We start from the raw sequence: 16,171 nt of genomic DNA, 5'->3' as shown, positions 1-16,171 counted from the left end.
TTTATATGCCATTTATTCTTTCTATATGCTGCATATGTAAGAGAGTTCCACAATCAACAAAGTTGTATGCATGATTAACAATTTCATGCATGAATGTAACTTCTTCTAATTTATCAATTTTATATCCAAACCAACAATCAGAAAAGATGTACTTCCTTCCTTTATATTTTCATTTATTGTTTGCATAAACATACTTTTTTTAAGGACTGTAACCAAGAAAGGGAAAAAAAAACGTTTTGACACATTCTTTTTACAGTCAAAAGTTGTTAATCCGGACTCATCGGGACTTCGGCAATTCCGGATTATAGATCATCAGTTTAAATCTCGTAAGATGGCATGCAGAAATTCTAAAATTAAAATTATGAAACCGTAATTTATGAAATAAAGAACAATTATGATCTAAAGGATATCAAAATTTACAAAAAAAAAAAAAGCTTAATATTTATTTGTTTACTTTATTAAACATTTCTTTCAATGTACGTTGTTTAAGTCGCTTCGTTTTATGTGATAATACTTTCTCTTTAATTCTATAAACAGACATAATTTCTTGTTCAGTTACAAAGTTCCGCTGTTCAAGTCCCGTAAATGCTGTGCCGAGAATACCGACTAACTTGTCAATCGAAATTTTTTCGTTTTCACTAACCTCTCTGTCACATTCTTCATGTCTTTATCCATTTTTGGCAGCAATTCCACTTTTTGTTTGATGGACATTGAAACATACTTTCGTTTTGTACGATCCTTTGGGAGCTCCAGATTCAAAAATTCTATTTGACATAATCGAAAGTTCAAGTTTACTTTTTTAGTATTGCTCTTACAGTCTGCAAAAAATAATAAGCCGGATCCAATTCGAAAATTAAGGAACAACGCAATCATCAACATTAACTGAAATAGATAATTAGATAATTATAGCTTATACCATCTGTTATACATTAAACGCGCACGTGAAAATGTATTTTGCGCTTGCGCACACGCATATGCGCCGTCGTAAAGGTCTTACGCGCACACGTAAATGCCTATGCGCATGTGTCAACGCGGCGGTTGCCCAGAAAGTTTTTAGCTTAGGTCCGGATTATGGGTGCCCAAATTAACGACTTTTGACTGTTTTACAAAAAGACGCAGGGTTGATCCTACCGGGGGGGGGGAATGGTGCACAGCGTACGGGTGGCCAAATTTAAGAGCAGCGAAATAATTATATTAAAAATTTAAAGCATAAGTTTTGGAAAAAAAGGGGCGCATACATTAAACGTGCACGTGAAAATGTATTCTGCGCTTGTGCACACGCATATGCTCCATCGTAAAGGTCTTACGCGCACACGTAAATGCCCATGCGCATGTGTCAACGTGGCGGATGCCCAGAAAGTTTTTAGCTTAGGTCCGGATTATGGGTGCCCAAATTAACAACTTTTGACTGTTTTACAAAAAGACGCAGGGTTGATCCTACCGGGAGGGGGGGGAATGGTGCACAGCGCACGGGTGGCCAAATTTAAGAGCAGCGAAATAATTATATTAAAAATTTAAAGCATAAGTTTTGTAAAAAAAGGGGCGCAGCCAATTCTAATTTAAACATAAGCAGCTGGCAGTCTAAAATCAGCACTGAAACAAGTACATAATATGTGCTTTTTCATACTATGAAATTCATTCATGCTATTTCAATTGTGAAAATGGCAATGTTGCTTGTTCAAACCAATAAACTTATATAAACGGTTGTAGCTGCCCAGATGGGAAAATGATTTGTGACTCTCACTACTATACCGAAAGGCCAAGGTTCAAATCCCAGAGAATGAATGCATGGATGTGAACTGACCATCCCTATAAAGATGGCAACGGTGGCCCACCTATTACGAGCTTCGATAATAACTATGTTCGTGCAAGTGTAGAAGATATGACACAAATGGGAAGGGTTTACTTACTCTTTATTTCTCACAGTTTACAGCCTTTCCCGCAATTTGGGATATAAGGACCAGTACTTATGGTCTGAAACGTAAAAATAAGAACTAAACTCAGATACTTTACAAAGACTAGTAACATGAAGATTGCCCTTTTAAACTTTACATATGTAGTGAGTAGAATGCTGGAAACTACAAAATGTCTTCAAGTTCCAAAGAGAACTAAGTTCTGGACTCAAAGGCAGACAGGAATGACTGAAAAGCGCATGTGAGATAAGGTAGTGAGAATTCTCTCTCTTCCTCTTGGCTAAAAGCCACGACTTAAATACTTAACAGTTTGCAAGCTCAATTTGCATAACCAAATCTGTTTGTGTTTATTATGGCCAGAAACGGAAAATAAGAAAGGATAGTAAAGTTTTCAAACAAAATAAACATTAGTAAAACTTAAAATTCTTACAACACTTAAACTTAACTCGTGGTAAATCACGCTGCTTGGTGACAGTTTCGCAATTGATTGAATAATGCATAAGTATCCCATCCTCCAAAAAATTTATTTAACAAGTTTATGCTTTATTTAAGGAAAACTAAGGTTTTACAATGTGATACAGAATAATTCCTTAATTACTAACACAAATGAGACAAAACTATTGATTTGTTACAAATAATATTTAGGGAACAATTATGATTTGGATTGAAAATTTTCAGTTTATGCACATGACTATCAAATTTATCTAGCTGCATGAAAATATAATACACCGATAGTCCTTGTAAATTAAAATATAACACAACTTTCTTGAGTAAAATTAATTTCTCATTAATTTGAGATAAAGGCTTTAATAAGGAAGAGTATATGACAAAATATGAGACATTATATGAGACATATTTTGAAAATCAAAACATACACAAGCATGAACATAAAATACAGGGTGGTTATAATTAAACTGACTCTATTCAGATGCCCGTAGAACTTGTTCTACTTATTGAATTTTGATGAAATTTGATATATATGTTATATGGACTATGGGGAAACGAATTCTGCAATAAAAAAGTTCATATCATCTTCTTCAAAACATTCTTCGACATGGGCCCTTTTTTGCAATCCCTTTAAACGTCGATATTCAGACAATGCAACTAAGTTATTGCTGCTGTTCTGATAAAACAGTTTTGCTGATCTTTGGAATATGGTAACTGGTAGTTTGGCGACATTTTGGAGGCGATAAAGGTTACTACCTAGGACTTTGGTAATAATGTGAGAAACACTCAGTTCCGATTACGCATTATTTTGTGTGAGGGAAATGAGAGATCATGAGATATGTCATGTGACATTAATAGACGAATTACAGTTGTTTAATCGGAAAAGGGGGGAAATCTGGAAATTTCGTATTTAGCTTTATTCTGTGTTGCGTGAAACGTGACATTAATGGGCGAATTACAGCTCTTTAATCGGAAAAGGGGGTTAATTTGGAAAAATTATTTTGCATTAAGCTTCATTGTGTGTTGTGAGAAATAGTGTTGATTAATTTTCGGATTGCATGGCGCTATGTAAAGTTAATTCTAAATTTTTAATGCGTTTATCTGATAATAATAATAAGTTGAGATTGTATGAAAGGAAGGATATTACAGTTAAGTTTAAATGGCGGTGCAAGAAATATGGTGAAAATGTACATTTTGTGCAAAGGAGTGTAAGGAAGGGTACATGGTTTGCTGAAAGTAGTTTGAGTATAGGTGAAATTTTATTAATTTCTTATTACTTGGTGAATAGACTTCCAGTTGACTACTGGATTTAGGATTTAGAAATTAGCAGTAGTACTGCAGCCTAGTAATGAAGATTCTGAAGAAGATTAGGTAAGTTAGTATTTTTAATCATTTGAGGATATTATTTTTATGCATTGTTCTAAATGTAAGGAGTAAATAAATTAATGTGATATTATTGGAAAATTGTTATTAGCAATGATTTAGTTTAAAGTAATTAGGATTGTAATCTAATTTTTATTAATTTAATGTATGTGCTTATTTATATTTTAAGTAGTGTTTTTTAATTTAATTATATTTTAATTTAATGATCGTGATTTTGTGAGTTATATATTTGTAGTATTTTGGAATACATTTGAGTAGTATACGTTGAGTATTTTCATGCATTTTCGTGAAATTTTTCTAATTTATGAGAAAAAAGCAGTGTACATGGATATAGTGAAGAGTGTGCGCAATGCCATTTTTGTGCAATTCTGGGATGTTTTTTTAAGTAAAAATAAGTCGACGTGTACATGGTTTAGTGATATTTTAATTAAATGATAATTATTTTGTGAATTTTATGTTTGTAGGAATTTGGTATATGTTTCAGTTGAAGTAAACGTGTATGGAAATAATTTAAATATTTGACACTAAGTATTTGTAACTATTTTTAATGTTTGCGTATAAATTCATTAGTGACGTTTATAATATAATAGATAATTTTGAGGTAAAAGCTTTTGGATATTTTATTTATTTTATACGTGGAAATGTTCATCCTTGGAAAGGGTATGTACTTTTTCGCGATCAGGTAATTTCATATATGTGCTTTTTATCGAGTTTAAAGATTAAGAAAATTTTCCTGCATTTTCGTGCAAATTTTTGTAATTTAAGAGAACATAGCAGTGTAGATGGATAAAGTTAAGAGCGTGTGCAATGCCATTTTTGTGCAATTCTGGGATGTTTTTTAAGTAAAAATAAGTCGACGTGTAAATGGTTTATGTGTACGTGCTATTCTGAAAAACGCCCAAGGAGTTTGCGATTCTGCATTTTTTACCAATTTTGCAGTTAATATTTGTCATGATTAAGCAGTTTTGTTACATAAAATTTCTAGCATCAGTGTAATTCGGCTAGTAGATTGTTGGAAAAAGTGTTGAGTAAATAAAAAGAAAAGAAACATGTCTTTACTTCGTGAAGACAAAATGGCGGCGAAAAAAAAAATAGAAGGTTGCTGCAGCAGAGTTGGTCGCCAAATTTTCGCCAAAAAATCGCAAAGTTACCATAATCCAAAGATCAACCAACAGTGTTACCAATAAAGCTCGATCTTTCTTCTGTAAGGGCATGATTAATGATGACAAAGGCACACACGATGATTTTCTGGCTTAGACTGCAAGTTTCTTAATAAGTTTCAGGGTTTTTAAACTGTGAGTCACGACCTGCAGCAGGGTGTCATCAAAAATTTTAGCAGTTTTGATATTTCTTTAACTTATTATAATAATTTTATAATTACCAAATACTTTTACACAATGTATCTGAAAATAGATAAGGATAAGGCAATACACACAAAGGAAAAAAAAGCGTTTTGACGCATTCTTTTTACAGTCAAAAGTCGTTAATCCGGACTCATCGGGAATTCGGCGATTCTGGATTATCAATTTTTCCGGATTATAGATCGTCAGTTTAAATCTCGTAAGATGGCAGGCAGAAATTCTAAAATTAAAAATATGAAACCATAATTTATGAAATAAAGGACAATTATGATCTAAAGGGTATCAAAATTTACAAAAAGAAAAAGCTTAATATTTATTTGTTTACTTTATTAAATATTTCCTTCAATGTAAGTTGCTTCGTTTCATGTGATAATACTTTCTCTTTAATTCTATAAACAGACATAATTTCTTGTTCAGTTGCAAAGTTCAGCTGTTCAAGTCCCGTAATTGCTGTGCTGAGAATACCGACTAACTTGTCAATCGAAATTTTTTCGTTTTCACTAACCTCTCTGTCACCTTCTTCATGTCTTTATCCACTTTTTGTTTGATGGACATCGAAACATACTTTCGTTTTGTAGATCCTTTGGGAGCTCCAGCATCGGAAATTCTATTTGACATAATCGAAAGTTTACTTTTATAAAATTACTCTTACAGTCTGCAAAAAATAATAAGCCGCATCCAATTCGAAGATTAAGGAACAATGCAATCATCAACATTAACTGAAATAGATAATTAGATAATTTTAGCTTATACCGTCCGTTATACATTAAACGCGCACGCGAAAATGTATTCTCTGCTTGCGCACACACATATGTGCAGTCGTAAAGGTCTTACGTGCATGCATAAACGCCTATGCGCACGTGTCAACCTGCAGCATGCACAGAAAGTTTTTAGCTTTGAGGTCCGGATTATAGATCATTCCGGATTATGGGTGTCCAAATTAACGACTTTTGACTGTATAATACAAACGTTCATTTTCCTTGCTTTGCACGTGACGCTGTCATTTCGTCTGTTACTTATTTAAAATTTTCACATTGTTCTATGTCTTAAAATTAGAAATAAAAGTTAATGACCTAAAACTGCAATAGTACATGACAATACAAGTAAAAAAATTGACAGTTTCACTCACGCATATGTCAGATTTGCACAATAATTATGGGGTCCGACAAAATTTTTGTAAACATTATGTGGTCCTGGGGGTCACAAAAATCTCAATGATAAATGGGGGTCACGACAGTTTAAGAAATCCTGATAGGCTTGACTAATTTGCATAAGGAATTTTTGAAAACTGCCATCTGGTGGTCAAAATATGAACTATTTTTTATTGCAGAAATCTTTTCCCCATAGTCCATGTACAGTATATAACAAGTTTCATGAAAATCTGATTGGCAGAAGGTGTTCTACAGGGTCTGAATAGGGTCACTTTAATTATAACCACCCTGTTCTTTACTAGGTATGAAATATTTACTAGGCACCCACACCTATATGCAGAAAATATGGGTGTTACAATACAAAAAAGCACGATGAAAATAATGCATAATACTTTATGAAATATTCAAACTTTCTAACAAGATTAATGGAACTTCTATTCCGAGCAACTTTTGAAATGCATAAAACTACAATAACTATACACGGAGAATTTTTGCAGCGAGGGGGGCAGTTAAAAAGATAATAAAGGACTTCATTAGAAATTTAGAAATTAAATTTTGAACTGTCTTACTGCTGCTTAACATCATATAAAATCTACATGTTTTACCGCTGGATTTATTGTCAAACATTATACATTTAATACTTAGCAAAAAATTAATATTAAAAACTTGAATTAATTATTCTAACAGTGGTTGTTATTATTTTACTAATACTCTTTACCACAAACAACTGTATCTTAAGTTAAAGAAGCATTCACCTTATTGGTTGAAGAAATATGAAAAGCGTTTCATTTTACGCACCTCGTAACACTATACGATGTTTCTTAAACACCTGATGAACTCTTAGCCGTAAATAACAAAATTCATTCTCGACCACTTCACACGATGGTCTCAAAACAAGATCTGACGCTTCAACTGACACTGCAATCGTATTTTGATATAAAACAAAACAAAAACAACAAACCAAAGTAAACATCACACAGCTTGTAAAGTTAGAAATAAATCCAAAGCCATCTGTAATTATGAATTTAATAAAAGACAAAATAAATTAGGCAGTTTAAGATAAGATTGTTTATTATGTTTTAGTTCAATTATTTTCCAAGTTTTCTGTTTTTTTTTTAAGATACTAATTTTATAATTCATTTATTGTTTACACAGAGCATGTGTTTGATACATAGCTTAACTTCCACTTCTAATACAGTTTGTCGTCTGCCTCCATCCCCTTTATAAAGTATGATTTGTCGGTGACATTTGTTATGTTTTGTTCCTTTTTTAAAACAAATTTGTGCATAATGAATTCTTAAACGTGAGAAGGTTTTGGCTAAAGTGCAGAATCGGCCACTTATTTGTTCGGCGCTTTTTATAAGAGTAAGAAGAATTGTATTTTTGTCAATTTCTTTGGCTTTTTAAGTGAAAATAGATCGATGTGTACATGGATAAAGTCAAGAGTGTGCGCAGTGCCATTTTTGCGCAATTCTGAGATGTTTTTTTAAGTGAAAATAGGTCGACTTGCACATGGATACCGAGTATGAACAATTCTTAAAAACGCGCCGAGCAGTGGGCGATTTTGCACTTTCCCCGAAGTTTTTTATTATAATTCATTGTTGTCTTATAATTATGTTATGTCTAGGAAAATAATTCTATGTCAACCTTCAATGTTGAATAGGAATTCGCATTTACTATCATACTATAAGTTTAAAAATTGGATATAAGTAAATATAAATTAAAGATTAAAATAATTTTATGGGAATTTTGCTGAATCTGTTGTATAGCCCATGTGTTTAACGTTTATCTATTTTAGCCACCCAAATAGTAAAGCTGAAATGATTAAATCAGTTAGGGTTGCATGTATAGTATTGTGTAATAATTCAAAATCACCCTCTTGCATTTTAAAAAATCAGAGTCGTAACTAGGGTTTTCAGCGCCCAAGGACAACTGAAGATGTCACGCCCCCTACTGCTTGCCAAGGATAGAAATCATTTAACTCTAAAATTTCGTAGCATCAGTTTGGCACCCCTTGGATTCTGCGCCCGGGGACAGATGCCCCCCTCTAGCTACGCCCCTGTAAAAAATATTATATATGTTGATTTGTGAAGGTTATTGTGAATATCTAAAAGTGTCTGTCACTGTGATACAGTGGCCAAAAGTGTTTGTACACTTACCAGTTTCAGTGAAATATTCCTTAATTGTGATTCCAGAATGAGAACTTTTTAGATCTATAAATTTCTCTTAGCAAATTTACATTAATTATTTTATGAACCTGGTAAAACCTTTTTGGTTGATCTTTACATTATGGTAACTTGGCGATTTTTTGGCGAAAATTTGGCAACCAACTCTCCTACAGCAACCCTCTATTTTTTTTTCCCCTCCGCCATTTTGTGTTCATGAAGTAAAGACATGTTTCTTTTCTTTTTATCTACTGAACACTTCTTCCAACAATCTAGTAGCCGAATTACACTTATGCTAGAAATTTTATCAAACAAAACTGCTTAATCAAATATTTAAATTATTTCCATGCACATTTATTTCAACTTAAACGTATACCAAATTCCTACAAACATAAAATTCACAAAATAACTATCACAAAATTCATTAAAATATAATTAAATTCAAAAACACTACTTAAAATATAAATGAGCACATACATTAAATTAATAAAAATTACCTTACAATCCTAATTACTTTAAAATAAATCATTGCTAATAACAATTTTCCCAATAATACCAAATTCCTTTCCACCTTACATTTAGAACAATGCATAAAAATAATATCCTCAAATGATTAAAAATACTAACTTACCTAATCTTCTTCAGAATCTTGATTACGTGGCGGATACACTTTTCTAATTCATTCAATAAAATTATTGAAAGATTTTTTCTGCGAATTTTTCCTCCATACTTCCTCCGCTAAATAAAAAGCAAACTTCTCTTTATCACAATGCCTAAATACCCATTTCGAATTCACTTTAGTTAGGGCCATGGGATCCAAAAATTAAACAACACTGTTTCACACAACACAGAATAAAGCTAAATACAAAATTTCCAGATTTTTTCCTGATTTGCCCCCTTTTCCGATTAAAGAACCGTAATTCGTCCATTAATATCACATGACATATCCCATGATCTCTCATTTCCCTCACGCAAAATAATGCATAATTGGAACTGAGTACTGCTCACATTATTACCGAAGTCCCAGGTAGTAACCTTTATCGCCTCCAAAATGTCGCCAAACTACCAGTTACCATATTGTAAAGATCAACCACCTTTTTTTAAAAAAAATCAATAATGAAATAGTAACAGAAAATTTACCTCACAAAAGTCTTCATATTCTTTAAAGAAATCTGCACATAATAGTAAATTTAATAAAAATTTCGGCTGATCTTTGGAATATGGTAACAGGTAGTTTGGCGACATTTTGGTAAGGCGATAAAGGTTACTAGCTAGGACTTTAGCAGTCTACATGGATAAAGTGAAAAGTGTGCGCAATGCCATTTTTGTGCAATTCTGGGATGTTTTTTAAAGTGAAAATAGGTCGACGTGTATATGGATGATACCGTGTATGTGCAGTTCTTAAAAATGCAGCAAGCAGTGGGCGATTCTGCACTTTTTCCCAATTTCGCACCTAATGTTCTTCATGATTAAGCACTTTTGTTCCATAAAAGTTCTAGCATAAGCATAATTCGGCTAGCAGATTGTTGGGAAAAATGTGGAGTTAAAAAAAAAAAAAAAAAAATGCCTTTACTTCGTGAAAACGAAATGGCGTCCAAAAAACAAAAAAATAGCAGGTTGCTGTAGCAGGGTTGGTTGCGAAATTTTCGCAAAAAAATCGCCAAGTTATCATAATCCAAAGATTAACCAAAATTTCTGTTTGTTAGTATTTTATGTAATATCCTGCAGCATTTATGCTAGCTTTCTAATGTTGTTCATAGAATTCAGCAGATTTTTTTGGAGGGGAGGAGAGTATTTTTAAATTTTATTTTTTGTATGTGTGTTTGTGATATTTGCATCAGTATTCCTCCATTCTTCTATCATTAACGTTTTTATTTCAGTTTTCACTTTTGTTGAGTCTTCATATTCTAATTCTCTCCAAATATGTTCAATCAATTTTAAAGCTGGTGACTGAGGTGGTGTTTTCAGAACTTGTGGTTAATTAAAGACACACCGAAGGTGAATGTCAAGGGCCATGTGCTAAGGATTGTTATCCTGATAAAATTCTAATACCTAAACTTTGGGTGGATAATTTTAAATTATCTTTTAAAATATTCAGATGAGGAGCATAGTTTATTATGGCATCAATAAATACTAAATTGCCTAACCCTGATGCTGACATGTATCCTCAACACCATGCTTTACTGCTTCAATCAAGGTCTTGGTATTAAGTTCCTTATTTTTTCTTCACCATACAATTATGTGCCCATCAGAACCCAAAATGCTAAATTTGCTTGTATCTGATTGGGTTCCAATATATGCTTTTGGCTTATTTACCATTCATTTTGCAGAGAAAAGCCTAAGCTTTATATATATATATATATATATATATATATATATTTATTTTTTTTTTTTGCAAAAATTTTCTTTAGTCAGTGTGTCTATGTAATCCGGCTGATCTGAGTACTCATTGAATAGTTTCAACTGAAACTGAAGTAGAGAACTTTGCATTAATAAAATTATTATTAAAGCAATAACAAATACTTGAAATTAAATCTGAAGAAGTAAGTGAAAGTATTAATAAAATTTTTGGTAACGCTGCAAATCAGCCACAGAACAAATTATGGAAGTTGATTTTAATTGTGCCTTCAGCTGGAATTATGATTTGGCTTAAAAACTTAAATATACCAAAGCCATGTTACAGTGGGCTTTGATAGAATTTCAACACTAGACATAAACTTGAGCATTTTCCTTTCTGTCAGCTGCAAAATAGTGAAACCACTAGACTCTGGTAGTTTAATCCAAATTCAAATCCCAGCAGACAAGTTAGCTGCCTGGGGCTTCCATGGTTTTTACCACATGTGATGTGAATACTAAACTGATTTCTCTTAAAGAGATTTCGGTACTTTTCTGTTTCGCTGGCGCAAATCTCGCCGAACAGACTCTATTGCCGACAACACACAGTATACATATAAAAAGTATTGACAAATGTTATTCCTAAGAATTTTTTTTATTTTGAAGGTATGAATATTTTAATGTTGTTTAAAATTTTCTAAAATAAGTCAATAAATAAAGATAATAAATTTGTAAAAAGACATTAATTAAAAAATTTACTATGCTTTTTCATGGTACAACTTCCTGATTCGTCGGTTCATATTGATGAAATCTAACGTTAGGAATGGAGACAAATAAATAAGCAGAGATTCATCTAAATTAACATATATTGAAACACAAAATGGCACAAGTACAGTAAATTCTACATGGTAAAGTAAAACAGTGACAACAACTAAAAAAAACGTTGCCAAGAGAAAAATATAAAAAGCGTGTTGCCACACATGTTGTAAAATACAAATGGGAAATATAATCACAAATAAAAGTTATTTGCAACACCCCCCCCTTGATTAAATTTCCCTCAGTCCTACACAGAACCTTTGATTGAACAAGGCTTTCTTTTGCACACTCTTTGTGAACATGTCTGCTGCATTTGAACTGGAAGGCACATACGTAAAGTTTAACAACTTCTCTTCAACCTTTTCTCTCAAGAAAAAATGCCTGAGTTCAATATGTTTGTTACGCTCTGAAGTGACATGGTTTTTGGCTAAAGAAATGGCACCCTGATTATCAACAAATATGCTTTGTGGAAGATTTAAAAAATGTTCTCCCACAATTTCTTTAAAAAAGTTTTGGAACCACAGTACTTCCTTGGCTGCGTGGCACATTGAGAGGTACTCAGCTTCAACTGTTGACAATGCAGTCGTCTGTTGTTTCTTACTGCTCCATGAGACAGCTCCACCTGCTAGTAGCACCACATAGCCACTAAATGATTGTCTGTTAATCTTATCACTAGCCCAATCAGAATCACAAAACACTTCCAAATTCTTTCCTGTCTTTTGGAAAGTCAGCTTTAATTCCTTGGTCTGTTTTAGGTAACGAAGGATATGTTGTACACCAGCCCAATGTTCCTTGCTTGGGCAATTATTGAATTGGCTCATGTAAGTAGTAGCAAAAGCTAAATCTGGCCTTGTTCCTCCTGCTAGGTAGGTACAAGAGCCCTCCAACAGCCTGCCTATATTTTAATGCTCCTTCAGCATTCAACATGTTATCCTTAGTGGCTGTTGTATATTTCATACCTGGATCTAATGGTGTTGATGCTCCTTTAGCATCTTGCATATTGGTTGTTTCCAAGAGTTCACTAGCATAGACACTTTGGTCAAGAGTCACACAGCTATCTTCCCTTCTGCTTATCCTAATTGAAAGAAGGTGATGTATTTCTCCCAAGTCCTTGATTTTAAATGTAGCTGCAATATTATCCTTAAATTCCTGAATGATGAATTCTTTGCTGGACATTACAAGAAGATCATCCACATACACACCTACAATTAACTCCTTTTCTTTATTGAAGTAAACACAAGGATCTGCTCTGGATCTTGTTAGGCTCGTTGATTTCAGAAATTTATCGAGGCACATATTGCATTCTTTCCCAGACTGATGAAGTCCATAAAGGCTTCTCTTTAGCAAGCAAACTTCTCTGTGTGTTTTCTCATGCAGACTCAAGGGTGGCTGTTCCATGAAAATTGTCTCACTCAGTCTTCCATTTAAATAGGCTGCAGTAATATCAAGTTGATGAACCTGCCAGTCTTGCTCAACTGAGAATGCTAATAAAGTTCTAATTGATTTTGTTTTTATTACAGGAGAAAACGTCTCTTTGTAGTCAATTCCTTCGACTTGGGTGTAGCCACGAGCAACTAAACGAGCTTTATATCTTTCCACTTGTCCATCTTTGTTAAGTTTTCTCTTGAAGACCCACTTACATTTCACAACTTTCCTTCCCTCTGGCCTAGGCACTATGTCCCAAGTTTCATTTCGTTTTAAATTTTCCAACTCTTCTTCCATGGCTAACTTCCATTTTTCTGCATCTGGACTAGTTAATGCCTCTTCTAAAGTTTCAGGATCATTCTGGAAAGCTTTCTTGGGTGTTGAGCCTTCATATTTCTGTTTCTCGGATTGTCAGCTGCATTGCATTCCACTTGTAATTCCATTTATTTCTGGAGGATTTTCTTCATAAATCTCTGAATTTTCCATGATATAATCCTTCGTCCACTTAGGCGCTGAAATTTGTCTTCTGGGTCGAGTCTCCTTTTCTGGTATATCCTCCACCTCCTTCTTTTCCTGTTGAGGGCCTTCGTCTATTACTTTATTTTCAACTTCATCATCTTGAGATGAATTTCTTCCAGAAACTTGTTGTGGGTGCAATGTTATAATGTTTCCAGTCATGGAAGGTTTCTCTTCAAATATGACATCTCGGGAACAGATTACTGTACTGGTTTCTTTGATGTAAATGCGGTACCTTTCATCTCCATCATACCCAAGGAGATAGCCTTTAGTTGCCCTTTTGTCCATCTTTCTCCTCTTCTGAACTGGAATATGAGTATAGCAAGTCGATCCAATGATGCGCATGTGTTTTATTCTGGGTTTCTTTCCCATCCATAATTCATAAGGGCTTGAATTAGGAACTGAAGACTTGCCTGTCCTATTCAATATATAAATTGAAGTACTCACGAACTCTGCCCATAGGAAAGCTGGAAAGTCCACTTCCTCATTCGAGTATTTGAGAGTTCTGGCCATTTCTAGGACTGTTCTGTTCTCTCGTTCAGCACTGCCATTTTGTTCTGGTGTATATGGAGCTGTGAGCCTCTGGGAGATTCCATGCTTGTTCAAGATCTTGCGAACGGCTTGGTTGTCAAATTCTCCACCATTGTCACTGAGCATTTCTTTAACCGTATGCCCTAAGTTCTTAGCGTGAGCTATGAAATTTTCAAGCACATCTTTTACTTCTGATTTGTGCTTTAAGAAAAAACAGTATCGAAATTTGGTGTAGGCATCTTTGAAGATTGCAAAGTAACGGTATTTCCTAAATGACTGATCAAATGGCCCACAAATATCTGCCGAGAACAATTCTCCAGCTTTTGTAACCGCTTTCCTGGTTCCAAACTTTAAACGGTGGGATTTTCCGTATACACAAGCTTCACATAATTTCATATCAGACTTAATCTTAATATTCAACTCTTTCTCTACAATGGCCTTTACATGCTTTTTATCTTGGTGACCCCATCGTTCATGATAAAGTTGGAGAGTTGATTCATTATTCTCAGTCATGTTGATGTCAATGTGAGTTTCAGGAACTAAGGTCTTCATCACGGCTTTGAAGAGACCCCCCACCAGCATTTCTTGTTCCATGCAGAACTATTTCACCATCTATTTTTAAATAGCAGTCCTTAAATGTTGATTCAAACACACTGTTTTGATTTCTATCTTGAGATGCTAACACAGAAAATAGATTTTTACTTATTTCTGGAACATACCAGACATTTTCAAGATTTTTTATTTGATTCATCCCATTTACAATGGTCATTATCTTGATGGTGCCTTTTCCAATTGCTGGTAATGACTTTCCATTTGCCACAGTGATGCTATGAGGAAGCTTAAATCTTTTGAAGTCTATAAAGTAGTGCCTGTTATTGACGACATGCTTCGAGTCCCCATTATCAATAAACCAATCATCAGAATTCGTTTCTGCAGAAAATATTGTATCATCTACAGCTAGAAGTGTCATATTTGCAGCAACACTGTTTTTACTTCCCTTGTTTGGCCCTATATGTGGACTGGGCTTCGGTGGTTTTCCATCAGCTATCCATTTCTTGCATGTTCTGACCCAGTGTCCTCTCTGGTGGCAATAATTACACTTGCCATTGTTTTTCTTGTTAATAGATGATTTCCGCTTAAATTCCGGATTTGCTATCAAGGCTTCCTGATCTAAAGTTTCTAAAAAATTTGGATCTTTCCTTAATTCTCTTTCATGGGTGCACAATTGTGTGGTTAATTCATCTAAAGTTCTCTTTTCATCACTAAGAAGTAACCAACTCGATTTGAAAGTACGATAACTGGGAGGAAGAGTATCCAATATTTTACAAATCAACAGCATTTCTGGCAGTATGTTTTCTTCCTTATTTTCAAGCCCACTGTTCAGTTCATTCCATAGATTTTTCAATTTTGACAAATGAGCTGCCATATCATCATTTGACCAACTGAATTTGAAGAACTGTAAACATATATTATAAAGTTGGTTATCGGACGAATCTTCGAATACTTTGTGAAGTTCCAGCCAAATGTCTCTTGCGCTGTCAAATCTCATTACCTTTTGTAAAGTGTCTTCAGTCATGGAGTTCGTAAGAACCATCATAGCGCAATTATTTGCTTTATTAAAAACCTTCATATCATCTCTAAATCTCTTTCGAATCTCTTCGGCGGCCACATTATCAGGCTCCTCTGGCTTCTTCAGTTTTCCTTCCACGACTTCTAAAGCGTTTTCGTGATAATTTAATACGAACTTAATTCTATATTTCCAAATAGGCCAATCACTTTTTCCGCATAACGGCTGAACCAATATCTTTGCAGCTTCCATTTTTGCGAACTAATTTGCCGACTCATGTAAGGCTTAAGAACTGCCGTGTTAGGCTTACGAACTGCCGGTAATGTTTATCTCCACTTCGCTCATAAATTTCCCCGCGCAGTTATATCATGCTGGGCCCATAACCTGATGAAGTCTAACATTAGGAATGGAGACAAATAAATAAGCAGAGATTCATCTAAATTAACATATATTGAAACACAAAATGGCACAAGTACAGTAAATTCTACATGGTAAAGTAAAACAGTGACAACAACTAAAAAAACGTTGCCAAGAGAAAAATATAAAAAGCGTGTTGCCACAC

At 34.0% G+C, this 16,171-nt stretch overlaps 2 protein-coding genes across 6 annotated transcripts in view; one reads left to right on the top strand and one right to left on the bottom strand.

Annotated features, from left to right (window-relative positions):
• LOC118202892 (dystrobrevin beta-like) overlaps window positions 1-7,184 on the bottom strand; it is a 129,186-nt gene extending 122,002 nt beyond the window's left edge. For 3 of the 4 annotated variants that reach the window (XM_085824113.1, XM_085824110.1, XM_085824112.1), the window contains exon 1: window positions 7,054-7,184. The gene's annotated coding sequence lies outside the window, so the exon portion shown is untranslated. Of the gene's footprint in view, window positions 1-7,010 lie in introns of all 4 variants that reach the window. The other variant, XM_085824111.1, reaches the window with a different exon arrangement.
• Window positions 7,185-7,428: 244 nt separating this feature from the next.
• The window catches only part of LOC118186650 (trafficking protein particle complex subunit 12), an 80,042-nt gene continuing 71,299 nt past the window's right edge, over window positions 7,429-16,171 (top strand). Inside the window, exon 1 of one of the 2 annotated variants that reach the window (XM_035356766.2) lies at window positions 7,429-7,483. The gene's annotated coding sequence lies outside the window, so the exon portion shown is untranslated. The other variant, XM_035356767.2, reaches the window with a different exon arrangement.

Source organism: Stegodyphus dumicola, chromosome 9 (assembly GCF_044657685.1).
Source record: "Stegodyphus dumicola isolate Sdum_Otavi_A_Nest chromosome 9, ASM4465768v1".
In the NCBI taxonomy this organism is placed as follows: domain Eukaryota; kingdom Metazoa; phylum Arthropoda; class Arachnida; order Araneae; family Eresidae; genus Stegodyphus; species Stegodyphus dumicola.
This window is presented reverse-complemented; position numbering and strand designations above follow the sequence as displayed.